The sequence below is a fragment of the Mesoplodon bidens genome (genome assembly GCF_964165515.1).
Source record: "Mesoplodon bidens genome assembly, chromosome: 8".
Lineage (NCBI taxonomy): Eukaryota > Metazoa > Chordata > Mammalia > Artiodactyla > Ziphiidae > Mesoplodon > Mesoplodon bidens.
The window spans coordinates 99,567,408-99,591,901 of NC_138165.1; the positions used below are offsets into that span (position 1 = coordinate 99,567,408).

The window sequence follows — 24,494 nt, forward strand, 5'->3', positions numbered from 1 at the left end:
CTGGACACCGCCCATCACTTGCCTGCATTCCTGACCCTCACGGAGCCTCCAGGTCCCTCATCCATAGAACGACCTCGGGCCTCCAGCCTTTCAGGGCTGCCAAGTGGATTTAGGGAGGCAGTGCACGGCCATGGCTTTGGGCTGGCACCAGTGGCCGCTCCGGTCACCAGGGCCACACACTGCGCTCCTAGAGTCCCTTCACACCAACAACTCAGCGCACACCGACCAGTCCAGTGGGACGTCCTGAGCATCTCATCCATGGCACTCATTACACAGCAGTCGATACGTGAGCCAGAACAGTACTGAGGGGCAGGGTGATGGTCTGGTCCAGGGGAGGAATAGTTATCACCATGGCGCACAGTGATAATAAAAAGCAAACCAAGCCTGAGGTAACTTCCCTATTACATTTAAATCCTCTACAGACAGTGCCTCCCCCGAATGCCCCTGCTGCCACCCCACTACGGTGTACCGCTGTTCTAGACCATCTTCAATTGCTAAAGTCTCACGGATGTGCCTTTTCTACTACATAGAGAAGATCCTCAAAGGTCAACCTATTTTGTGGCTACTTGTGTGTCTCGCAGAGCACCTATCACCGAGTAAGCACTCAAAAAGTAGCTCTCACACTGAATGCCACCCACATACAACAGAGTTGCCACATCGTGCTCCTTTGAAGTCCTGTGTGGGGCAGACTCATCAAGAGTAAGCGTTGGGAAATCCTTTTTCTCTCGGGGAATAATCCTCTTTGAGAACATGGGTGTGAACAACAAAGAGAAAGGGAGACATGAACCAGCCAGTGGCCCTAAGAAATGAGTGGTAACAGTCCCCAGGTCAGTGGGGTACTCTGGGGGCTAACCAGGGGTGAGTGACAGGTCATGTCGGTCTGTTACCAAACTGTACCTAGACTTGCGTCTGGAGAGGTGACAAATGATAGGAGCAGAGGGGTGAGTCCTCACTTGGCCACAGCCCTGACCTTGCCAAGTGACCTAAGTCACAGCCCTGACCCAGCGACTGACATTTAAGAAACTTCTATGTGTAAAGGGCTTTCGCATCAGCATGGCTGACCCTCTCGGGCTCCTGGCGAGCCAGGCATCAAAGCCCTCAGTTCACATGGGAGGAAACTGAGACCTGGATACAGTCCATCACTTGCCCATGTTCCTGACCCTCATGGAGCCTCTGAGTTCCTCATCTACAGAATGACCTCAGGCTTGTCAAGTGACCTAATTCATGATACTTCCTATTTCCCTGGGTGTAAGACAGGAGCAATACTATCTCCCTCTGCAAGGCAGGTGCATCCTCATCACCTCCATTCTCTAGCTTTGGAAATGGAGAACACTGGGGTGGGTAGTATTTTGCAGACACAAAACTACTAAGCCTAGAATAGTCATTTAAACCCAGGTCCATCTGACTCCCCAAGTCATTCTCCATCTGGCAATGGTCTGTGGTTCCCTGCACTGTTGCTCCATCACCACAGTTTAGCCTCAGTCATTCCCTGAAAAAAAGGTTTCAGAATCAAAAATCTCCTCTGCAAGACACCCAGCCCTGGAGAGAACATCCCCATGGGAGGGAATCTCAGAAGGGTGCTCCACACACCTGCATCTCAGTTTTCTCACCTGTAAACTAGGTCTAATTTCTACCTTACAAGGGCTGTTTAGATTCAACAAGCTCATGTATAAAATGTGCCTCACAGCCCTTGACACCCTGATGATCCAGTGATCTTGCGCTTCATTCTCCCCTTTCAAGTGTCTTTTGGGCTCCTCTGTGTCAGGTACTGTGAAAGGAGCCCAGAGGAGTAAGAGAGACCACAAAGTCCTGGCGGTTTCCTAGTGGGGTGGATAAGACACACACATAACTAGAACACACGGTAGAGAGTAAGAGAAAAGCACATTTTTGCCATTGTATACATAAAAAATATATCGTTCTCAAAGAAATTTTACACTAATAAGTGATATACATGCATGGAACAACTCTGTTTTCAGTAATTGCTGAATTAATTCACATTAGTATGATTAGCACTTTGATAGTCATGATTTACCACCTTGCTGCGCAAGAACAGAGAACAGAATTTACTTGATAGACTCATATCATCTCTGGCCAATCCTCCAAGTTGCTAGAAATGAACACAGGTTTGGCAAGAGATGATATGAGTCTATCAAGTAAATTAATTTCAAAGAGAAAATCCACACCTTTAGAAAGAAAACACTCTTTATAATTAAGTCATCACATAGAATCTCCCTGGCATCTCCCATCCCATTGTATGAGCAATAATTCACCTGTGGGCATACACTGAGTGCTGTATAAAGTCCCATATGGATATCTGCCAGTAAAATCCTAAAAAAATCATACTAATGGCAGCAGAAAATTCGTTTCCTATCTAACGATGTTGGCACTGGTTAATCCAACATTCATAGAACTCTTCTGTATACTGAAGGAATAATTAAACGTGTTTTAAATACATTCAGTGTGTGTTTAAAATGGTTATTTCTAGGTATATGGACATCACTGGATACAGTAGAATGACTTTTTCACAATCGGAAAAATGAGAACAAAAAGAGAAGACTCTGGATGCTACATTTGCAAAAACCTAAATAGATTATTTTTCCTACTGCACAGACAATTTATTCATTCTTCATAACTAACAAAAAAACAAAACAAAAAAAGACAGCACCCAGCCTGACAGGGCTAGCCTGCAATGTGCCTCTAGAAAGAACTTCTGGTAACACTGCTGTTTACATTTCCTCATAAGGTGGAGTAAAAGGGAGTTTACTTCATGCATCAGCCATCCTTTGCTCCATGGCCAGTACTGGAGGAGCTGGAAGCCTGTGGAAAGGAGAGATGACCAGCTGATCACTGGGAGTGCTGCCCACTGAGAGTTTTACAGAAAAGGGGTCTGGCAACTAGGTATGCAAACACAGAGAGCAAATCACTCATTCATCAGGTCAAAGGCACAATGAAAACACCAGTCCCAGAAGAGTTAAATGTTTGCCTGGAACCCCACTGCCACCTCGTGCCCTGGAAGTCGGCTCCACTCTAGACCCTGTGCTCAGCACCTAAAGCATACTCTCCACGGCACCCTCACAACACTTAAGATGTGGTTACCTTCATGCCCAACTCACAGATGATGAAACTGAGGCTTGGAGAAGTCTAGGCAATTGGCTATGGCCTCCTGGCCTCCAACTAGTAACCGATATAATCTAGATTCAGGCCAAAGCCCATTGGTCTCTACATCCTCCATACTCTTAATGACTACACTATACTAAGGAAGAGGGGGAGGAGGAGAGCACGTACCATTTGATGTGACAAACTTTGAAATAAAGTTAAATGTAAAAAAAACTATAGGGGCTTCCCTGGTGGTGCAGTGGTTGAGAGTCCGCCTGCCGATGCAGGGGACGCGGGTTCGTGCCCCGGTCCGGGAGGATCCCACATGCCGCGGAGCGGCTGGGCCCGTGAGCCATGGCCGCTGAGCCTGCATATCCGGAGCCTGTGCTCCGCAACGGGAGAGGCCACAACAGTGAGAGGCCCGCGTACCACAAAAAAATAAATAAATAAAAATTAAAATTAAAAAAAACTATAAAAAGAAAAGTTAAACCTCCATGTTTTAAGCTAAGTCTCCACACATTTGTGGAGTTCAATTAGACATCTTTTAAAAATCATGTCACACTTGTTCTTCAGTTGAGTTTTATCCAGCTCAGCCTAAGTTATTCCCCTGGACTCTGGGTATATGTACTCTACCTTTTCAATCCAAAGGTCAGTACTAATTTTAGCATCTGAGTCCCAGGAAAAAAACAAGTATCTAAGGAACAACTGGGCCCAGGGGCCAAAAGGCATAAAAACATTACTTCAAACATAACACAAAAATATTAGTCTCTTTCCATCTCTGTTTTGGTTGTCTTACTGAAGCCGAGCATACAGCAAAGTGAGAAGCTGGTCTCTTGAAAGGAGGCCCGTTGTTTGACTGGAATTTCCTTTTGAGAGGTTATAAATATTGACGAGTCATAAATCTCTGACAGCTCATGGTAGCAGCTCACAGCACACACATTTACAGACCTAGGTGCAGGCTCTGGCACTGACACATACAGGTTGTATGAATAACCATGGACACCTGGGCAGCTCCACATTCTTCTTCACAACTGTCCGAGTGGGATTATTAGTATCTGTCCAACAAGCAAACATGAGGCTGGAGGAGGTAACACAGTGCCTCTCTCAACTGCAAACAAATACTAATGACAGTTGAGGTAACTTGCCTGTCCAGCACACCCTCTCAGTACTCCCTCCTCCCTTGACTGTAAGCTTGAACATGTGACTCAGAATCTGGCCAGTCATAGCATCCCATTCCCCTGACCACAGCCATTGGTCCAGGGAAAGACACATGACCCAACCTGAGCCAATCAGAGTGTCTCCATACGATTTTTCCCACTGGAACTGACAGGAAGCTCATCTTTCCTCTTTGATCCTAAGGCTGTAGGGAGATAAGCCTGAAGGTGCCTGCAGTCATGTCATGGTCCAGAGACAAGAGACATGAAGGGAGAGAAAAGAGGCCCAAGGCCCTGAGTCTCTAGTTCCAGTCACCTCCAAGGCCAAAGCACCTCCGCCATGGCTCGGGCTCGGCAGCACAAGCCAGTAGTTCCCCCCATGCTCTCCGTGTTTCTGAGTCAGTTATTTTGATTGGGGTTTCTGCCCTTATAACCAAAAGATAAGACAGTAGTTAAAGCTCATATAATCCAATCAGTGACCAAATGCTCAATAAAAATAATTTCTTCCTAAGTGGATTCCTCAGTTAAAAAAAGAAAAAACGGGCTTCCCTGGTGGCGCAGTGGCTGAGAGTCCGCCTGCCGATGCAGGGGACACGGGTTCGTGCCCCGGTCCGGGAAGATCCCACATGCCGCGGAGCAGCTGGGCCCGTGAGCCATGACCGCTGAGCCTACGCGTCCGGAGCCTGTGCTCCACAACGGGAGAGGCCACAACAGTGAGAGGCCCGCGTACCGCAAAAAAAAAAAAAAAAAAAAGAAAAAGAAAAAAAAAGAAAAAACTCTTTAGTAGAGGATGCAAACACTGCCATTTTCTATATAGCATTTTCGCAAAAGAAAGAAAGAAAAATCTATTTTCATTTGCAGTCACCGTATACATTTTCCAGTGGGCTTCGTATTTGGGGTTAAACTCTCCCGCATACCCACACCCACTTTCAAGATCTGGTCTATAAAAGCTTAGGCCAAAAACAAGTAGTTAATTTTTCTATAGCTGTATTAGTTGGCACTAAATGGAGTGGTAAGGGAAGGGGGAGAAACTACTGATGCTGTTTTTAGTATGTTCTTAGAAATTCCCCGGGTTACCGGACTTCTCACTGCTGCAAGGTGGGGGAAGGCATCACAAAAACAAAACAAAGTACATTCACCAAGATTTGCAGTCACTAGAAGAAATCCTTTCTGCCTTTTCATAAGAGTTTTCCTGTTTTATATTAAGACCCCCAACTTTATCTTTATCCCAAGAACTAACTGATAAAAATAGAAAGGCACAGTGGATTCCAGTTATCTTTTGAGACAAAGGGCAAAGTCTGAGGTCAGACTGAAGCAGGAGCATGGGGTATTCCTCATCTGATCTTGAATTTGGGTGTCCACCCCAACCTTTGAAGGAATTCAAGGATGAAGTGGAGATGAAATGTTTGTCCACATGCATGAATGGAATTACAAATAGAGGATTGCTTAGGCTCAGTGGCCATCCCCATGCACAAAAAGAGTTGCAGAAGGAACGCCAACTTCTCTGGGCTGGGCTTCCATCCAGACCTAGAAATCTAACAGCCAAATAAGGGGAGAATCATTTACTGTGTAAATTGACTTGGCCCATTGGGTGAAAGGTAGCGTTTCTCAAAAGAGAAATAAAATTGTCCTAGTCTTGCAGTGTTCTTAGACAAACTGTGAACTTATAGATAAGAAATAACCTAAAGATGTAGTTTACTGCATTTCACTCCATTTCATACCTAAAGGTATTCTTTTTTAAACCCAATATTGATTTTTAGATCAGGCGTGCAATCTACTCACGAGGAAAGATGGTTTTGGAAAGAGAAGACGGGCACATTTATGGCTGGAAACAGTGGTTTGCAAAGAAGATCCAAGTATATGGGACCCAATTTATTTAACGTTTTTATAAATGCCTCCAAGTGGGAATACAAACTAAATAAATCTTCATGTTGGGCCTCAATGCTATTTCTAAGTCCTGAAGAACCAAACTGAACATATATTTCTTAGGTTTAAAAGAGAGCGAAAATGAGAGAGAAGAATTTCATGTAGATAAACATAAAACAATGCATTTAAGAAAAAAATTCACCTAGGCCTGATATTTATGAGAAAGCTGGATCAGAAAGGAAAATAAGCCAAGAAGTTAAATTGTTTTTTTAAACAAGACAGCTTTGAGATCACTATTTCAACACACCCATTGTATAGGCAAGGAGATTAAGTTCTAGATAGTCAACCATGTAAATCGTTTGTGGCATAGCCCAGACCCTCTCCCAACCCAGGGCTCTTTCCACCAAACCTGGCTTAAGACATTAGCCAAAAAACTGCCCTGGCAAAAGTTGAAAAACAAAACAAAACGAAAAACAAGGGTCAGCAAGAGGGCATGTATCACCCTCACCGAGAAGGTTAATGGAAATAAATCAGAAGGTATTCTCCTACCTTGTATAAACTGTGAAATACGAAGTACAGCCAGTGGACTTCATGGAAGACAGAATGAAGCCAAAGAGGGTTCGGATGAGGGTAACTGAAGTGAACACAGACACAGAAGCACTTCTGTATTAGACTTCTGCTTTTTTCTAAGTAATGTTCTGTCTTAGAAGACATGGTTGATCAAAGATTTTTTTTTTAAATGTGAAGATACATATTAAATGCAGAAGTACCCGGCACCAGGGGTAGAGGCCTGGGAGGAGAGCTCCTCTTTAAGCCCCAAAGACAAGCTCTCTTTCATAAAGTGTGCAGCCAACTTATGAAAAATATGAATATGGTTTAGTTCAACATCCATTAAATGCCTTTGGGTCACACACCACTGCTGGTACGAATGAAACCAGAGCACAGGCACGAGTTCACGGCACTAAGAATCTGGTGGGTAGAGTATGTTGCTATGACACAGTAACTGCCATCAGAGAGGCACCCACTTGGTAGGATGTACGTGTGTGCACATACCACACGTGTGCCACAGAGGACTGGGAGATACTGATCTTCAGGAAACACTTTTTGGAACAGGTGATACTAGACATGAGTCTTGAAAAAGGGGAAGTTGGCCAGATAATGAATGCAGAAGATGGAGAAAGAGAATTCCAGGCAGAGGGCCCATAGGAGCCAAGGCGGGGAGCAAGGGCACCGCCATGGTGTGAGAAGTCTGCAGGGAGTTCAGTTTTGCAAGAGAATAAAGTTTGCAGAAGGGTACAAGCCAGGGAGGTGGGAAAGGGTTGACGAAAGCTTGGACTCTGTCATTACAAATGGCCAGCAGTCTGGGGAGTTGCTAGGGAGGAGAGCAGGGCACTGTGGAAAGTTCCCTGGCTGAGTGCTGAGGACTTCTGGGACAGGACTGCCCAAAGGCAGCTGAGTGACCCTGGGGACATACTGTATGACTCTGGGCACCATGTGAAATGGGCTCCGCCATGTTCCAAGGGCTGAGGTCTTCTGGGGCAGCCCGTGCCTTGGGATGTGGAATCAACCCTGCCCCGTCTCCTTCCAGAGTGGTTATGAGGCAGTGGGAAGGTGGTGAGGTCTGTGGAAATGGTTTATAAACAGAAGAGACTGCATCTCAGTCAAGGTGAGATAACACTGGAATTACATATTAGCGACCCTCCTTATAGAGGTTCAAAAGCATCTTGAGAAATGCAGGTACCTCACCTTAAAAAGTCAATAGAAAGCTCACCTTTCTATCTGAGATACCTAGCTTGTGATGCAACACAGCTACTCCTTCAGAGTCGGGGTCTGTCCCCAAGGCAAGAGGGAGGCACTGAGTTTTTATCAGGAGGGACGGAAGCAGATTCGGATTTGAGGGCCCTGAGGTAAGTGGCCCCAGAAGCAATGTGGCTGATGGTTTGAAAGGGGTGCAAAGCTAGTGCAACAGACCAGGCAGGAAACGGTGCACTCAGCCACTCAGCATTCCCGGGCTGCTGATGGTCCCCCAGCCTATGGTTAGAAGCCCACAGGAGCTAGGAAGCTGCTGTAAATGGGGACCATGGGTGCAAGGGGAAGCGGAAAGCAAGCAGCCTCCAGCATAGCCTGGCACTGGGAGCTCCATGCCAGCCAAGTGCTGCCACGTGGGAACGTAGGCCTCCTGTTCCAGGCCTCCTGATTTTTAAGAGGAGCTATAAATCCAAGTGATATCTTAACATTTCCAAATATTCACACGATTTTTGTATACTTGTGTTCAAGCCAGCAATACATCTGCCAGCTGGAATTGGCACACTGGCCACCATTTTGTCACTTCTGGGCTCTAAAGCAGGGCAGGGCCATGGTGACTAAAGCAGAGGTTTGTGGGATTTCACAGCACGAGAAGCAGCAGGACTCGGTGGCTGGATGCGGGCAGCAGGCGGTCGCTGGAGAAGCCCAGCATCCCTGGGAGGGAGGCTCCTGCTTTAGCACCTTGGTAAACAGCCGAGTCACCAGCAAAAAAAAAAAAGGACAAATTTTGGTCAAGGCTGAAGCAGGTATGGAGTGGGTGATGAGAACTAAAATCAGTTTTCGACTTACTGTGGGTTTTTCTGCCTAAAGGGCATAGACTGTAGGTAACTAGCTGCAGGTACCAATCTGGGACTCACTTCATACTGGTGAAAGTGGAAGCTGTGGGAATGTGGTATCCCAAACATTCCGCATGAAGCTGAAGAGGGGTCAGAACAGAGTCCTGGGTCACCCCAGGAGGTAGTGGAGGTGCCAGGGTGGCAGAAGGCAAACCAGGAGGAGGTGGCAACTAGGGAAGGAGGAAAGCATCCATCAGAAAAAGAGGAAAGATCCATATCTGATGCTGCAGAGAGGTCTAGAACACATGCTCAGGACCACTCATGCAGGAGTTGTGGGGTCTTCTCCTACTTTGGGGAGTCTCTGGCCAGCTTGCAGAGAGTTAAGAAGAAAGGGAAGCCTGGGGAAGTGTTAACTCCTTTAAGAAGCCTGGGAGACAGGTGGTGGCTGTAGGTGAGTTGGGTATGCATGGACAAGGCATTTTAAAAACACTGTTAAAAAAGAAAAGAGTTCACTGGGAGACATGAGGCACTGCCACAGGAAAGTCCTCTCTCTAACCTTCTCTAAGTCCCTGCCCCAACTTGATTTTTCTTCTATTATTCTGCCTTATTCCTATTTTATCAGAGCATAGTTAGGTTTCTTTGTGTCTGTTTGCTGCCACTGTTCCATACACCAGGGCCTAGCAAAGTGCCTGGACACAACAGATGCTTAAGAAGATTTCTTGGATGTGGGTAAATCTGGAAAAGTCTGTAGGAAGGAAATGGGGTAGGACGTGGGGAGACTTCAACCCGGTGACCCTTACTTTCTCATTAGAGTGGGCCATGAAAGTCACCTGCCAAACTGGAAGAAGGGAAGGGAACAGATCTCTTGTGTTCGAGAAGAGTTGCCATGGGAGTACCAGTTTGCAACCTGGAAGGAAGGAGCCTGTGGTGCAGAGACACTGAGATGCTGATTTCAGAAGCTGAGCATCTCTGGGTGAGGGCAACACTTGGATGTAGAGGACCCAGTAGCTGGAGTGGGTGGAGGTCACTGGAGTCAAGATGGTTAAGGAAGCAGGAATCGGACTACATGGACTGTGGGACTAGGGGAGGAGAGAAAGCCCACGGGCCAAAGTCTCCCATGCTGTGGGAGAGTGACTGGCTGGCAGAGAACGGCCACAGAGAAGTGTAGCCGGGACCTGGCTAGGTCACCACTCGTTTCCCACTCTGCCACCTTAAACAATCTCTGACTAGTGTTTAATCACTCGTGTGGAACTGAAAATTACTGTCCTTTGGAGACAATCATTTCTGTGCTTTTCAAATTACACTAATATGTGAAGTTCATGGGAGGCAGAATTTTTCTGCATAGATTCATTTTTTTAAAGAATAAGAGATAGGTGACATCTTGATGACCTTCAGTAATTGCCCTGCACTGTACAATATTTTTGAACATGATTTTAAGAAAGCCTCAAAACTTGGGGTTGAGAGAAGCCTTCGATGGTTTAGGCTAACACCTTCATTTGCATAGCTGAAGAAAATTTTTTGCTGAAATACTGCAAACAGCACATACTTACTGATTTAGATATGCAGTCAGCATTGAAAGTACCTTCAATTTTTGAAGTGTGCTTTAGATATACAAATTAGCAATGCTTACATTTTTCCCCCAGTTATCTGTGTTCAACTTTCCGATATAAAATCTCCGAAGCATAAAATTATCACGTAAATTGTTCCTGAACAGTTCAGAGGAGCAAACTGCTTCCTGGCTTGAAAGAGGAAGTCAAACCTTCAAACAGCTTTTTATGTTGATGCTAAATATAAATAATATAAATATAAAAACGTTCCCTGCGAAGTAGTCAAAGCAAGACACAGAAGCATTCGAGATTTCTCAAGAGAGACACACACGAAGACTATTTTTCGCTCATTAAAACACTAAAACCTTCAATAGCATTTTCCATAATACCTGAAGGTGGAGTGCTGTCTTATGTAATAGAAGCCTTCCCTCCGCACTCAGTTTGTAGGCAAATTAAACACCTAATTCCGCCCAGAATTTCTGAGTACCTTCACCTTATCTGTAGGCACTGATCAGCATTGCAATTCCCATTTCTACAGACGATGAAAATGGCAAAGATCAGCTCCATGAGGTTACATCGGTTGCCAGAAGCCAATTTAAAGGCTCTCCCCCAAACCACCGGTTACCCCCAGCCCGCTCAGGCAGCGGTAACAAGTAGGAGTCCGTTTGTCTTTCGCGAACAGGCGGCGCACACGCAAAGTACGGGGTAGGGGACGCCCGCGAGTACCTGGGTGCCCCAGGTTCAGGGTCACGGGCGCCCGCTAGGATGGACCGGCGGCAGCAGCAGACACGCTGGCCCCAGGACTCCCGGCCGCGCGGACACCTGGCCCGCCGGCGCGGCCCCTCCGCGCCCCGCCCGGGTCCTATTCGGGCTCCCTGCGGGCCGGGCACGGGTGCCGGGCGAGCACTCAGCTTTGACCGAGGCAGCCCGGCTGAGGGAGGCTGAGAAAGTTCCTCCTCCTCGACACCGGCGCCCCCGGCCCCGCTGGCCCCGCAGCCTCCCGGCCCGGCGCAAGATCGCCGCGCGGAGCCGGCGGCGCGCCGAGCCCCGGGACCGTCCCCGGCGCGGCGGGCAGCGCCTGCCGCGACCCTCCCGCCCCGGGAGCCCGGGATCGGTCGCGGGGCGCGCAGCCCGTACTCACCGCCCCTCGCTCGGGATCCCCAGGTGGCGGCCGCGGAGCGCGGCGCGGCTCGAGCCGGAGCCGGGTGTCGGCGGGGCGGGGGAGTCGGAGGAGGAAGAGCGGCGGCGGCGGCGGCGGCGGCGGCGGCGGCGGCGGCGGCGGCGGCGGCGGCGGCGGCGGCGAGGAGGGGCAGCGGAGGAAAGAGGCGGCGACGCCTGCACACGCCGCACAGCCCGAGCAGCCCGGCAGTCCCACAGCGCTAGCGGGCCGGCCCCGGCGGCGGGGGCTTTATCGCGGCGCGCGCGGCCCCCGCCCCTTCCTGCCGCCCCCGCCCCCGGCCCGCCCCGCCCCGCCTTCCCGCCGCCTCCTTTGTGTGCCAGCGGCCGCCGCGTCCCCGCGCCCGCACTCCGGGGCGCCCCCGCTCCCGCCGCCGTCCCGCCGAGGCCGCCCCCCGCGGGTCCCCGTCCCGGGGCTGCGCCCAGAAAGAACCGGGAGACGCGCCGACCCCGAGTTGCGGCACCAGCCCGGCCTGAGGTGCACGTGGGTCGCCGGGCTCGGAGGCGTGGGGGGGGGGTGGCGAGGGGGGAGGTGTGGGAGGGGCAGGTACCCAAGGGCTCGCGGCGCGTCCCTGGGACGCAGGGCTAGTCGGCTGGGCTGCCCCCCTCCCCGGGAGAAACAGGGGGACGCCCCGGGACAGTGCCTACCGGTCCGGGTGATGGGGATAACGGTGCCAGGTCGCGGCCGGGGAGGGACAGATCACCCCTCGAACCGTCGCCCCAGAGCCGACTTCTCCCGGCCTCGCGAACAGAGGAGCCGCAGCAGGTCGCCTTAGGCAAAAGGCAGATCAGGGGATCCAGAAAACTGGATTCCTGTTTGCGGTGACAGCGTGAGGTACCCCGCAGAGACCTGGGAATCCGGCCCTTCCCAACCGGTTACTACAGCCGATGGGACCTCGTGCGCAGCAGAGAAGCACAGACCCCAGAGGCTGGCGGCAAATTACCGTCCTGCTCCCAGCTGCATGACCCAGATCTCCCGTGTGCGGCCTGCCTTTGCATCAGCTTAGTTTTGTAGGTACCCAACTTTAATGGCATAATTTATGTTGCCCTTAGACAGTGCAGACCCCTCACCAGCAGGCCCACGGCCCCGACTGTGAGAAAGAAATATGGTAAATCTCCTAAAACACAGCCTTGAATTAAGCTTGCATCTACTCATTAGAGCAACTTGGAATCTTGGAAGGGTATTCACAGCCTCTTATATAGGGAAACATGCTATGGGAGTTTGGGCCCTAAAATTAAAAGGAAACACAGTCCACAAAAAGAAAACCCATTTCATTGCTTTACACTCATGCCCAGTATTCATAGTCAGTTACAGGCAGGATAAAAATCCTTCTTCCTTGTTGTTCCCTCTGCCTGAAATACTTTGTTTCTCCCCACCATCTTCCTGATGACTGCTTCCTTTTACTTCAGGTCAACAATTCAAATGTCACCTTCTCTAGAAACCCTTTCCTGGTCACTTGAGCTAAAGTCACCCGCCTTTCTCCAACCCATGACGTTCTTCATAGTCCTCATCATGATTTGATTTTTTTTTTTTACTTGTTTCTTGACTAGTTTTTTCCACACTTCCTCATTAGAAGGTATGCTCCCAGAAAGGAAGGAAGAGAAACCAGTTGAATGTGATTTCTAACTCACCTGGTTCCTAGTGCCTGGAGCCATACTCCACCTATAGTCTTTGCTCAAGAAATATTTGTGGACAAGTGCCAAGTGACTGTTAACATGGTAAGGACTGCTCCAGGGACAGTGTTATCATTTGGTCTCATCTGGGAAGGCAAGCTGGAGCTGGGAAGAATGCGGTGGGGATGGGAGAAGCTACAGAAGAAAGCCCAGAGGTGGGACTGAGTTTGGTGTGTTTGAGAAGCTAGGATCAGTGTCTTCCAGATGGAAGGGAGTCATTCAGGGGACTAGTGGAGAAACAAACTGTTATAGAACCAATAAGTGGGTGAAGCCAGGTTTTGAAAGCCTGCCCGATTCCCTGCATCCACTTCTATCTTTATAACTTTTTAAAATTGAACATTTTTATTGAGATAATTGTAGGTTCACATGCAGGTGTAGGAAATAACACAGAGAGGTCCCTTGTATGCTTTGTCCAGTTTGCCCCAAGGGTAGCATTTTGCAAAACTACTGTGTAATATCACAATCAGTGTATCAACATGTATACATTGATTCATGTCTCAAACACTTCGGGTAATTATTTGCCATTTTAAATTTTTAGTAAAGTTACTCTAAAATTTTGAAAGAAATGAACAAATATTATTTTTTATAAATTTATTTATTTTATTTATTTATTTTTGGCTGCATTGGGTCTTTGTTGCTGCGCTCAGGCTTTCTCTAGCTGTGGAGAGCGAGGGCTACTCTTCGTTGCCTTGCACGACCTTCTTGTTGCAGTGGCTTCTCATTGTGGAGCACGGGCTCTAGGGCGCATGGGCTTCAGTAGTTGCAGCACGTGGGCTTAGTAGTTGTGGCTCGCAGACTCTAGAGCGCAGGCTCAGTAGTTGTGGCACATGGGCTTAGTTGCTTTGCGACATGTGGGATCTTCCTGGACCAGGACTCAAACCCATGTTCCCTGCATGGGCAGGCAGATTCTTAACCACTGTGCCACCAGGGAAGCTCAGAAATGAACAAATATTATGTTAAAGTGTTTCGGTCTCTTGTTTTCATGGAACCCACTTTTTCTTTTTTTTTTTTTTTTTTGGCGGTATGCGGGCCCCTCACTGTTGTGGCCTCTCCCGTTGCGGAGCACAGGCTCCGGACGCGCAGGCTCAGCGGCCATGGCTTACGGGCCCAGCCGCTCCGTGGTATGTGGGATCCTCCTGGACCGGGACACAAACCAGTGTCCCCTGCATGGGCAGGCGGACTCTCAACCACTGCGCCACCAGGGAAGCCCGGAACCAACTTTTTTTTAAATGGGAAGAATGTTTTATTTTCCCAGTTAGAGCATAATGAGGGTCCAGATTCTTCATCTGTAAAAGACAGTCAGAAATATTTGGGACTTACCTCTGACTGTTCACTTCCCTGCCCTACCCAGTACTGTTGAAGGAACATTTTGAGCAATACTGTACATGACTTGTCAATTCTGAAATCAGACAGGATGCAGTGTTAACTAATATGCTAAACTATGCCTAACCACTAATGGGCCTTTCTCTCTCCTTGGACATTGGATGGGACTGCCACTGAGTGTCTCCCAGAGGGAAGTGATTCAAGACAAAGACCCATTCTGCCAGTGGGCTATGCTGGGAATACCAACTATGCTTGTTACAGAATGTGCACGGTGACTGCTGACCGGCCTTCCCTATGCCAGCAAGAGGGTACAGAAGCAATCTCCCAAGCATTCCACGACCTTCAAGTGACCAGGCACTTTGACCCCCATCATTAGGGGCTGCCCCAAAGAAGCTGTGTTCCTACCTCACTTGGTGCCCCAAGTGGCAGTTCAGACACCAGAGGGTGTATGACCCTTGTTGAAATGGATTTGTCGTAGGTGTGCGCTTTCAATTGGCGTTTCCCTCCTGTCTTGTTTGAGAAATCCAAATCGTTTAACGCTCCTACCTGCTTCTTTTTTTTACAACTTCACATTCACAGCAGAATTTCATTTTGTCCTTCAATTGTGTGGCTTGCCTTAATCCTCTGATAGAGCTTTAAATGGTTTATTCCTGAATTTTTTTTTTTAAGTGACCTGGAGTTTAGCCAGCTCCAGCCAGTCTCTGAGTTTGGCTTTGTGTCCATAAGCCGCAGTTGGGAGAAACGCAAGAAATGCCCAAACAGAATAAAACAAATGATCTATTTAGTCTCATTTCCTCTCTTGGAAGAGGTCCAGCTTTGAGTGCTTTGGAAGAAGATGAAAATCCCCCCACCCCACCCCCACTGCTCCCTCATACACCCAAACAGTATGACCTTGTATTTAAGTAAAAGCTATCCTTACCTCCCAATGGGTGATGATGTTTTGTCTGGAAGAGCTACTGATGTTTCTATAATAAGATAATAATAGTTGCTCCTCTCCTATCTAACCCCTATTTAAAATGCATTTCACCACAAGACGACTTGTTACACAACTTTATAGATGCAAATGCTGTTTCATAAGGTTGTTTCAACCAGGGGAAAGGAGACTGGTTATAACAGTTCACTTAGACAATTAGTTTCTGGGACTGTTGCGTTGGTATGATTTTTTTTTTTAAGCTTATAATAGGTATTTTTTGTCTTTTTATTTCCCTTTCCAGTTGGCTTTCAAGTAAATCCAGTTTCCTCTTTCTGTAACTTCTGAAACAGATTCAACCAGAGCATCAGTTCACACTTTCCCACTATCGTCGCTCCTTTTCACCAAGGGCTTCAGAGAAAAGACGTCAGTAAGTGCTGAGCTGAGGATTATTTTCTACTTATATTTGACCAAAGAAGATGGGAAGCCCTCGGTGCTGAGGATAATTGTGATACTGACCCCTTCAAACAACAGCCCAGCTCTTCCTCCTTTTACCACCAAACATGGATTTCGCCTCCCTTTTTTTTTTTTTTTTTTTTTTTTTGCAGTACGTGGACCTCTCACTGTTGTGGTCTCTCCCATTGCGGAGCACAGGCTCTGGACGCGCAGGCTCAGCGGCCATGGCTCACAGGCCCAGCCGCTCCACGGCATGTGGGATCCTTCCGGACCGGGGCACGAACCCGTGTCCCCTGCATCGGCAGGCGGACTCTCAACCACTGCGCCACCAGGGAAGCCCGCCTCCCTTTCTTTTATACTCTCTCTGCCCTCGCTTCTTACCTGCGTCACTGTGTCTCCTCCCTCTCTCTCTTCCTCCACCCCACCCGCCCCCTGTCTCTCTCAAAGGTTACCAATAACTTCCAATGCCAACCCCAGTGGTTTTTCATCATTCTTTATCACCCTTGATCTCTTGGCAGCATATAACTCTGGTGTTTTGCCCATTTTTGAAATTCCTTTGCCTGTTTTCTCTCTTCTCCAATTCCTTAGCCAGCCTTTATCTTTCCCTCATCAAATCCTCTGCCTCCCACATGTGGGTGCTGTATTATTGTCTGCCCTCAGCTCTCTCCTCTCCTTCACACACTCCCTCCCAGTGGAGTGACCATTGATTGGTTTGTGGCCACCCAGCATCTATTCTCTGTCTTTTGATTGCCAGGTCTGTTTTCCTTTGGAGAATCACTTCTCCTGCTTTATGTCACCCTGTTGGGAATGGATGACAAGGTGTCTTTACTTCTTCTAGCTAAGGGATGGGCATATGACCAAGCTCACTGGATTCCCTCCCAGGACTTTGAATACTTGAAGGGAATGGGGAAAGTTGCTGGAGCTGACTCATCCTAGCTTGATAAGATTGTTTATGAATTCTTCCCATCTGGATCCCCAGAACCACCCTGCCTCTTCTGAGTAGAAGTCCACGCTGGACTCTTTTTTAGCCAGATTTGGTTTCTGTTGCTTGTAATCAAGAATCTTTAACAGATACATCCTAGATGCATGTAACTCTGCTTAGTTCTGGATGAGTTCCAAGGCTGTATTTACAGATGGTCTTGACCCCTGTTCAAGTTCCTACTCACATATCTCCAGATGCTTGGCAGATACTTCTACGTAATATCCCACTGTCAGGGACTTCCCTCGTGGTCCACTGGGTAAGACTCCATGCTCCCAATGCAGGGGGCCCGGGTTCGATCCCTGGTCAGGGAACTAGATCCCGCATGCATGCCACAACTAAGACGTCAGCATGCAGCAACTAAAAGAACCTGTGTGCGCAACGAAGATCCCGCGCGATAAAACTAAGACCCAGCGCAGCCCAAATAAACAAATAAATGAATGAATAAATAAATAAATATTCCACCATCACCTCCTACCTAACAAGTCTAAAGCAATTTATTATCTCCTTCCTGAAGCAGTTCTTCCTCCTGAACTCCATAAGGATTTTAGAGGGATGAGTGCCGCCTCAGTCACTGAAACCAGAAGGATGGGAATGAGTTCTGACGACTCCTCTTCCCTTTATCCTATATCCAGCCATTGCCTGGTGCTATTAATAGTTCCTTGCCTAAGTCCCTCTTATTCATCCCTTTCCTATTTTTTTTTTCAGATTAGTTCAGACCCTTATCACTTCATCCCTGGACCACTGCAGTATACCCTAACCATTCTTTCAGCTTCCAGATTCTATCCACCACTGCCAGCTTAATCTTTCTAAGGCACTGCTTCAGTTATGCCACTCCAACGCTTAAAATAATGTCATGTTTATCATTAATGTCTGAATTCATTGGCTTAGGCAGTCTTTTGTAGAGGTTGGGGTCACAGGTTCTGGAGTTAGATTGCCTGTATTCAGGTACCAGCCTCATCACTACATAATTTTTTTTCAATTAACTAAACCTCTGAGCCTCAGTTTCCTTATCAGTAAAATGGGGGATACTAGTCGTATAACCTACATATAGAGTTATGTAACAATTAGTTAATCTGTGAAAAGGGTTTAGCTGAATGTAAATAGTAGGTGCTCGATAAAAAATTATGACAGTGAAAGCTCTCCACAGTCTAACTCTAACCTACCTTGCTAGCCTTGTCCTCTCATTTTCTCTAATATGTTCATAAAGGCTTTACCAACCAGAATTACTCATCAACATTTCTATTGTATTTTTCTACTATTGTGCCATTGTTTAAACCATTCTGCCCCAAATACCCCTTCTTTCACTCCACCTGTATCAATATCTAGTCTTGTATTATAAACTATCCCAATTTTAATGGCTTAAAGTACCTATTTTATTTGTTCATGATTTTATGGGTTGGCTGGGCAGGGTTCAGCTGGGATGGTTCATCTCTGATTCACCCAATGTTGTCTGACCTGCACAGCTGCAGGATTCAAGATGGCTCCACTCCCATGTATGAACCCTGAGCAGGCGTGGCTGGAACTCTGTTTTCTCTTTGATCCAGTTTTTTCATCTTTATGGGCCTTTTCCCCCCTTGTCATATTTCAAACTGAGAGGCTTCTCTCTGCATTGGTTTTCCAACAATACACAGATTGCCTTTTTGTTTGTTTGTTTTAAAATTTTTGTTGAAGTATAATTTACATAGCCACTGTTTTATTTATTTATTTATATTTCAGCCACACCATGCAGCATACAGGATCTTAGTTCCCCAACTAGGGATCAAACCCATGCCCCCTTCATTGGGAGCACAATATCTTAACCACTGGACCACCAGGGAAGTCCCTACACAGACTTCTTTACAGGATAGCTCAAGACTCTGAGAGGGTAAAACCAGAACTTGCAAGACCTCTTAAGGACTAGCCTTGGATTTAGTATAATGTCATTTCTGTCGGATTCAAAGCAGGTCACAGAACTATCTCAAATGCGGAAGGAGATGTAGTCTCTACTTCTTGATGAGAGATGTAGTAGTCACCTAGGGCTGCCATAATAAGACACCACAGACTCGGTAGCTTAAACAACAGACATTTATTCTCTCACAGTTCTGAAGGCTAGAAATCTGAGATCAAGGTACCCTTAGGGTTGTTTTCTGGTGAGACCTCCCTTCCGGTCTTGTAAGTGGCTGCCTTCTCACTGTGTCCTCATGCGGTCTCTCCATGTGCACATAGAGAGAGAGAGAGATCTCTGGTGTCGTTTCTTTTCATAAGGACACTGGTCCTTCTGGAGAAGAGCCCCACACATTTGTCCTCATTTAACCTTAATTACCTCCTTGAAAGCCCTGTCTTCAAATACAGTCACACTGGGGGTTGGGGCTTCAACATATGAATTTTGGAGGAACACAGTTTAGTCTATAACAAGAGGAGTAGAAAAATCACATTGCAAAAGGGGCTGCAGGAGGGGAGGGGTCATTGCACCAATTTTTGGACTTAATTCACCACCCTGCTCCGCCACTGAAATAATAATTTTCATGCTTCACAATTTTCCCCTCTCAGCCTCGCCGGTGTTGATATCTCCTCACTCAGCACTCCTGTAGCTCTAAGTATGTGTTGTTTATTTCACATGACCACATCCTTCCTTGGATGTAAGCATTTGGTTTAGGCTCTAACCTCAAGGCAGTAGCCTTTTTTTTTTTTCATATCTTTGAGTTTTCATGTGGTGCCTTGCACAGAGGGGGCCATAATAAATGTTTATTGAATGAAGAAAAATACAATTAATTTTACTGTTCCCTAAAGTGACAGCCACTGACAGATCAACTAGGTTTGGCACCTGGGCAGTTTGCACACTTCACTGCTTCTTCTGGGTCCTCAGTCCTCCACCTTTTCTGATACTCTAGACAACTGCATGTGGAAGAACTAGAAGACCGGACACAGAGAGCCAAAATGCCTAGGTTACTGTCCCATTCTGCCACGTCTTAATTGTGTTTGTGAGCAAGTCATTTGATTTCTTCAAGGCTCAGTCTGATAGAAGAATAATAATACCTTTTTAAGGTTGTCATGAGAAAGGAATATGATATTTAGGTGAAAGCACTTTGTGAAATCAAAAGAGCTTCACAGATATTATTACTTGCATTAGTCTAGTGGGGCTGTCATTAACAAAGTACCATAGACTGTATGGCTTAAAGAATAGAAATTTATTTTCTCCCAGTTCTGGAGGCTGGAAATCCAAGATCAGGGTGCCATCATGGTCAGTTTCTGGAGAGACTCTCCCCTCCTTTGGTTCTGGATGGCCTCCTTCTCACTGTGTACTCACATGACCTCTTCTTTGTGCATATGAATGGGAGAGAGAAAGAGAGAACTTTGATGTCTCTTCTTATAAGGAAACTAATCCTATTGGATCAGGGCCCCACCTGCATGCATTTAACCTTAATTTCTTCCATAAAGACCCTGTTTCCAAATTTTGTCACATTGGGGGATAGGGCTACAACAGATAAAATTTGCAAGGACAAATATTCATTCCATAACTTTACTGTTGTTAATTCTGAGGGAACATAAACATTCAGCCATAACACTACTATTGTTAATTCTGAAGCACACAACTGATCTTCATTGGTTCCTTGCAGATTCTGCTCTATACCAACCCTTCTGGTGTGCCTTCTGTAGTGCTTGGCACATCATAGAAATCAATAGATAATAGCATTTATTATTGTTTTCCCAGTCCCTATGGACAGATGTTGGGGGAGTGGAAAGTAAAGACAAGTGTTCTGAGATTTCCAGTTCTAAATAGAAGGAATGAATTTGTCTGTTTAGGTTCCCAACTTCATACCAGGTTAGAAAGCTGTCTTCAAATGCTCAGGAAGACCCCTGAATTCTCAAAGGCGGCTCAGATTGCAGAGTGAGAATAACCAGGCTTTGAAATCTCAAGAATGGCTTCTGAGTGAAAAAGAAAAAAAATTTTTTTAAATCACAGGTTGCTTAATCTTTTTTTTTTTTTTTGCCACATGGCATGGCGTGCAAGATCCAGGAATTGAACCCATGCCCTCTGTGGTGGAAGTACAGCATCCTAACCACTGGACTGCCAGGGAAGTCCCTGCTTAATCATCTTTGTGGTGGTTACAGGACAGGAGCTGATATGCTCTGCATTTTGCCTCCCCTTAGAACGGTTCTCGCTGTTCCAGGCCCGCAACATCTCCACTGTGGGGAAAGACTGTGTTCCACCCTCTCTCAGCTTCCCCTTATCACCTCTCCTTACACACAATTTTAGATTTAATGAAGATAACCATGCCCCATCCTTATGAAACCTTGAGAAAAGACTGGTTATTATTAAAGAAAAAGACAAAGCCCAGACATAGAGATCCATTGTCACTTTTTAAGCAATAATTCCATAAAGGGCCACTGGAGAACCCTCTTTAGTCTCTCCAGTCTACACTTTGTACACTTCTACCCTAAACGATCTAGGAAAAAGTGACTGAACCTCGAAGGAATCTGTAAGTGTGAGCTTTGTCTAACTGTATCTATTAACACACGCTGTTGATGCCTGTGTCATTTTAACTTGAACATCTCTTCAAAGATTTCTAAAGTGAGGAAGGAACCTTATAGATCAACAGCCCAGCATTTCTTAAAGTGTAGTCCAGAGATGGCCTGCAAGATTATCTTTGAAATTCTTGTTAAAAATGCACCTGGGAATCCATCTCAAGATCTACTCATTCGGCAGCTATTTATTTCTCACAGTTCTGGAGGCTGGAAGTCTGAGATAAGGGTGCCAGCATGGTTAGGCAAGGGCTGTCTTCCAGACTGCAGATGTCTTGCTGTGTCTTCACATGGTGGAAGAGGGTAGGGAGCTCTGTGGGTCCTCTTTCATAAGGGTACGAATCCCATTCATGAAGTTTCTACACTCATGACTTAATCATCTCTAATGCCATCACCTTGATCATTAGGATTTCAACATACGAATATTTTTTTAAATTTCTATTGAAGTATAGTTGATTTACAATATTGTGTTAGTTTCAGGTGTACAGCAAAGTGATTCAGTTATACATAAACACACACACACAGATATATGTGTGTGTGTTCTTTTCCAGATTCTTTTCCATTATATTATAAGATATTGAGTATAGTTCCCTGTGCTATAGAGTAGGTCCTTGTTGGTTATCTATTTTATATACAGTGGTGTGTATATGTTGATCACAAACTCCTAATTTATCCCTCCTCCACCCCCACCTTTGCCTTTTGGTAATCATAAGTTTGTTTTCTATGTCTGTGAGTCTATTTCTGTTTTGTAAATAGTTCATTTGTATCATTTTTTTTTAGATTCCACATATAATGTGGAATATCATGTGATATTTGTTTTTCTCTGTCTGGCTTATTTCACTTAGTATGCTAATTTCTAGGTCCATCCATGTTGCTGCAAATGGCATTATTTCATGATTTTTTTAATGGCTGAATAATATTCCATTATATATATATATATATGTATACATGTGCCACATCCATGGACATTTACATAGCTTCCATGTCTTGGCAATTGTAAATAGTGCTGCTATGAACATTGTGGCAAATGTATCTTTTTGAATTATAGCTTTCTCCACATGTGTGCCTAGAAATGGGATCACGGGATCATACAGTATTTCTATTTTTAGTTTTTTAAGGAACCTCCATACTGTTCTCCATAGAGGCTGCACCAATTTACATTCCCACCAACAGTGTAGGAGGGTTTCCTTTTCTCCACACCCTCTCCAGCATTTATTATTTGTAGAGATTTTGATGTTGGCCACCCTGACTGGTGTGAGGTGATACCTCATTGTAGCTTTGATTTGCATTTCTCTAATAATTAGTAATCAACATATGAATTTTGAGGGACACAAACATTGAGACAACAGCAATACCCCTTAATATGAGTTGATGGAATTATACCGAATCACCATCAGAAAATTTTATAACGGAGAGAGTGAAGGCAGAGTAACAACACCATTTGCTTCAGGAACCCAGGCAATCCAGTTCTTTGATATTGTTGCCTAATCCAAGCATAGATTTTAGAATAATTGTTCTCAACCTGTTTTTTTTAATTCCACTTTTAAAAAATTAATTTTGAATTTTGGAATAATTGTAGGCTTACAGAAAAGTTGCAGAGATAATATGGAAAGTCCATCTTACATTTGTGGAAACATAGAAATTAACACTGGCACATTATCATTAACTAAACTCCGGACTTTATTTGGATTTCACGCCTCCCGCCACCTCCTCTTTCTGTCCCAGGGTCCCATGCAGGATATCCATTGCATTTAGTTATCATGTTTCCTTAGTCTCTTCTGGTCTGTGACAGATCTCAGTTTTTCCTTACTTTTCATGACTTTGACAGTTTTGAGGAGCCCTGGTCAGGTGCTTTGTAGAATTTACTTCTTCTTCTGTTTATTTGATGTTTTCCTCATGATTAGATTGGAATTATGGGTTTGGAGGAAGAGGACCACATAGGCCAAGTGCCCTTCTCATCACATTAGATCCGGGCTGCATTCTTCAATATCATCAGTGAAGTTAACTTTGTTTATGTTGTTAAGGTGTTATTTGCCTTTTCTCCACTGAAAAGTTACTATTTTCCCCCTTTCTATGTACTATTAGGGTGCAATTCACTAAGTCCAGCTCGCACTCAAGGAGGTCAAAGTCCACCTTCTGGAGGTGGGAATGTCTCCGTATATTAAATGGGATTCTTCTGAAGGGAAGGTTTATCTCTTCTTCCCCAGGTATTTATTTAATTCATTTATTTATTTATATCAAGATGAACTTATGTATGTTTATTTTACATTTTGGATCATAATGCAATACCACACTAGTCGTTTTGTTGCTCCAGATTTAGCTCCTGGGAGCTTTTCCTGTGTCCCTTTGATATGCCTCCATCTTTTTGTTTTTTGATTACTTCTTTGCTTTCTAGAACTACAGGATGCTGTAGGCTCATCTTATATTTTCTCTCCTCAGCCCTAGAATCAGTCATTTCTTGAAGGAGCCCTCATTCCTTTTATTAGGGAACGCCATTTATTGTAGAAACCAAGATCTGGTTACTGTGTATGTTTGTTGCTACTGAGGCATGGGACACTCCCAGAGTCCCTATGCTGAAGTTTTAGTACATAAGTTATATCCATATGTATGATCAGGCCACCCAGATAGCCGTTCTCTTGCTCAATGTACATCCCCTGCTCAACCAGCCCCTGCTTCACCTACACTCTACTCTCTACTCACTTGACTGACCTTCCCTCTTACTCATAGAGCCTAATCAGTGAATGCCAACATACTTGCCCTTAACCTCAGCTAGTGATTGTTCTAATCTTTAGATCAGAACTATGTCCATCACAATAGTTTATCAAAGGGGCGTGCCTCTCTGTTGGCTTCCCTGGCATCAATTTTCTCTATAACTGGTACCTTCCTTCTCTCCCTTCTCCCACTCCCCAGCAAAGACTACTACCATGTCCTGCCCACCATTTGCCGCACACGGGTGGAATGTCACTCCGAGACCTTGCTTCCGATGTGTAAGATCCTCCTTATCCATTAAACTGTCGCTGACTCTGGGCTCTTTGTTCGGGCTTGAGGCTGGGCAAGTAGAGCTTGCAGGCCTGTGGGGTGCAGCCCAACACCATAGATATGAAATAATCCACTTGATGCCTCTTTAGACCTATGTCTCCATTGTCCTGGACATTTACTCTGATTTACTCGTGAGAAAACACTTTTCATGTGTTCCAGCATACATATCTTTGTAACATTTGACAC

General features: G+C 45.9%; 1 protein-coding gene and 1 long non-coding RNA gene across 3 annotated transcripts in view; one reads left to right on the plus strand and one right to left on the minus strand.

Annotated features, from left to right (window-relative positions):
- Positions 1-11,636, minus strand: part of SERPINE2 (serpin family E member 2) — a 75,700-nt gene extending 64,064 nt beyond the window's left edge. Inside the window, exon 1 of the mRNA XM_081242939.1 lies at positions 11,387-11,636. The gene's annotated coding sequence lies outside the window, so the exon portion shown is untranslated. The remainder of the gene's footprint in view (positions 1-11,386) is intronic.
- A 122-nt stretch (positions 11,637-11,758) lies between these two features.
- On the plus strand, positions 11,759-18,334 carry LOC308622044. 2 transcript variants are annotated; one of them, XR_014016553.1, is made up of 4 exons: positions 11,759-11,899; positions 12,996-13,140; positions 14,607-14,896; positions 15,682-18,334. It is a non-coding gene; the product is annotated as an uncharacterized lncRNA (long non-coding RNA). The 2 variants fall into 2 exon arrangements; XR_014016554.1 differs by lacking the exon at positions 11,759-11,899 and adding an exon at positions 11,979-12,432.
- Positions 18,335-24,494: the final 6,160 nt, after the last annotated feature.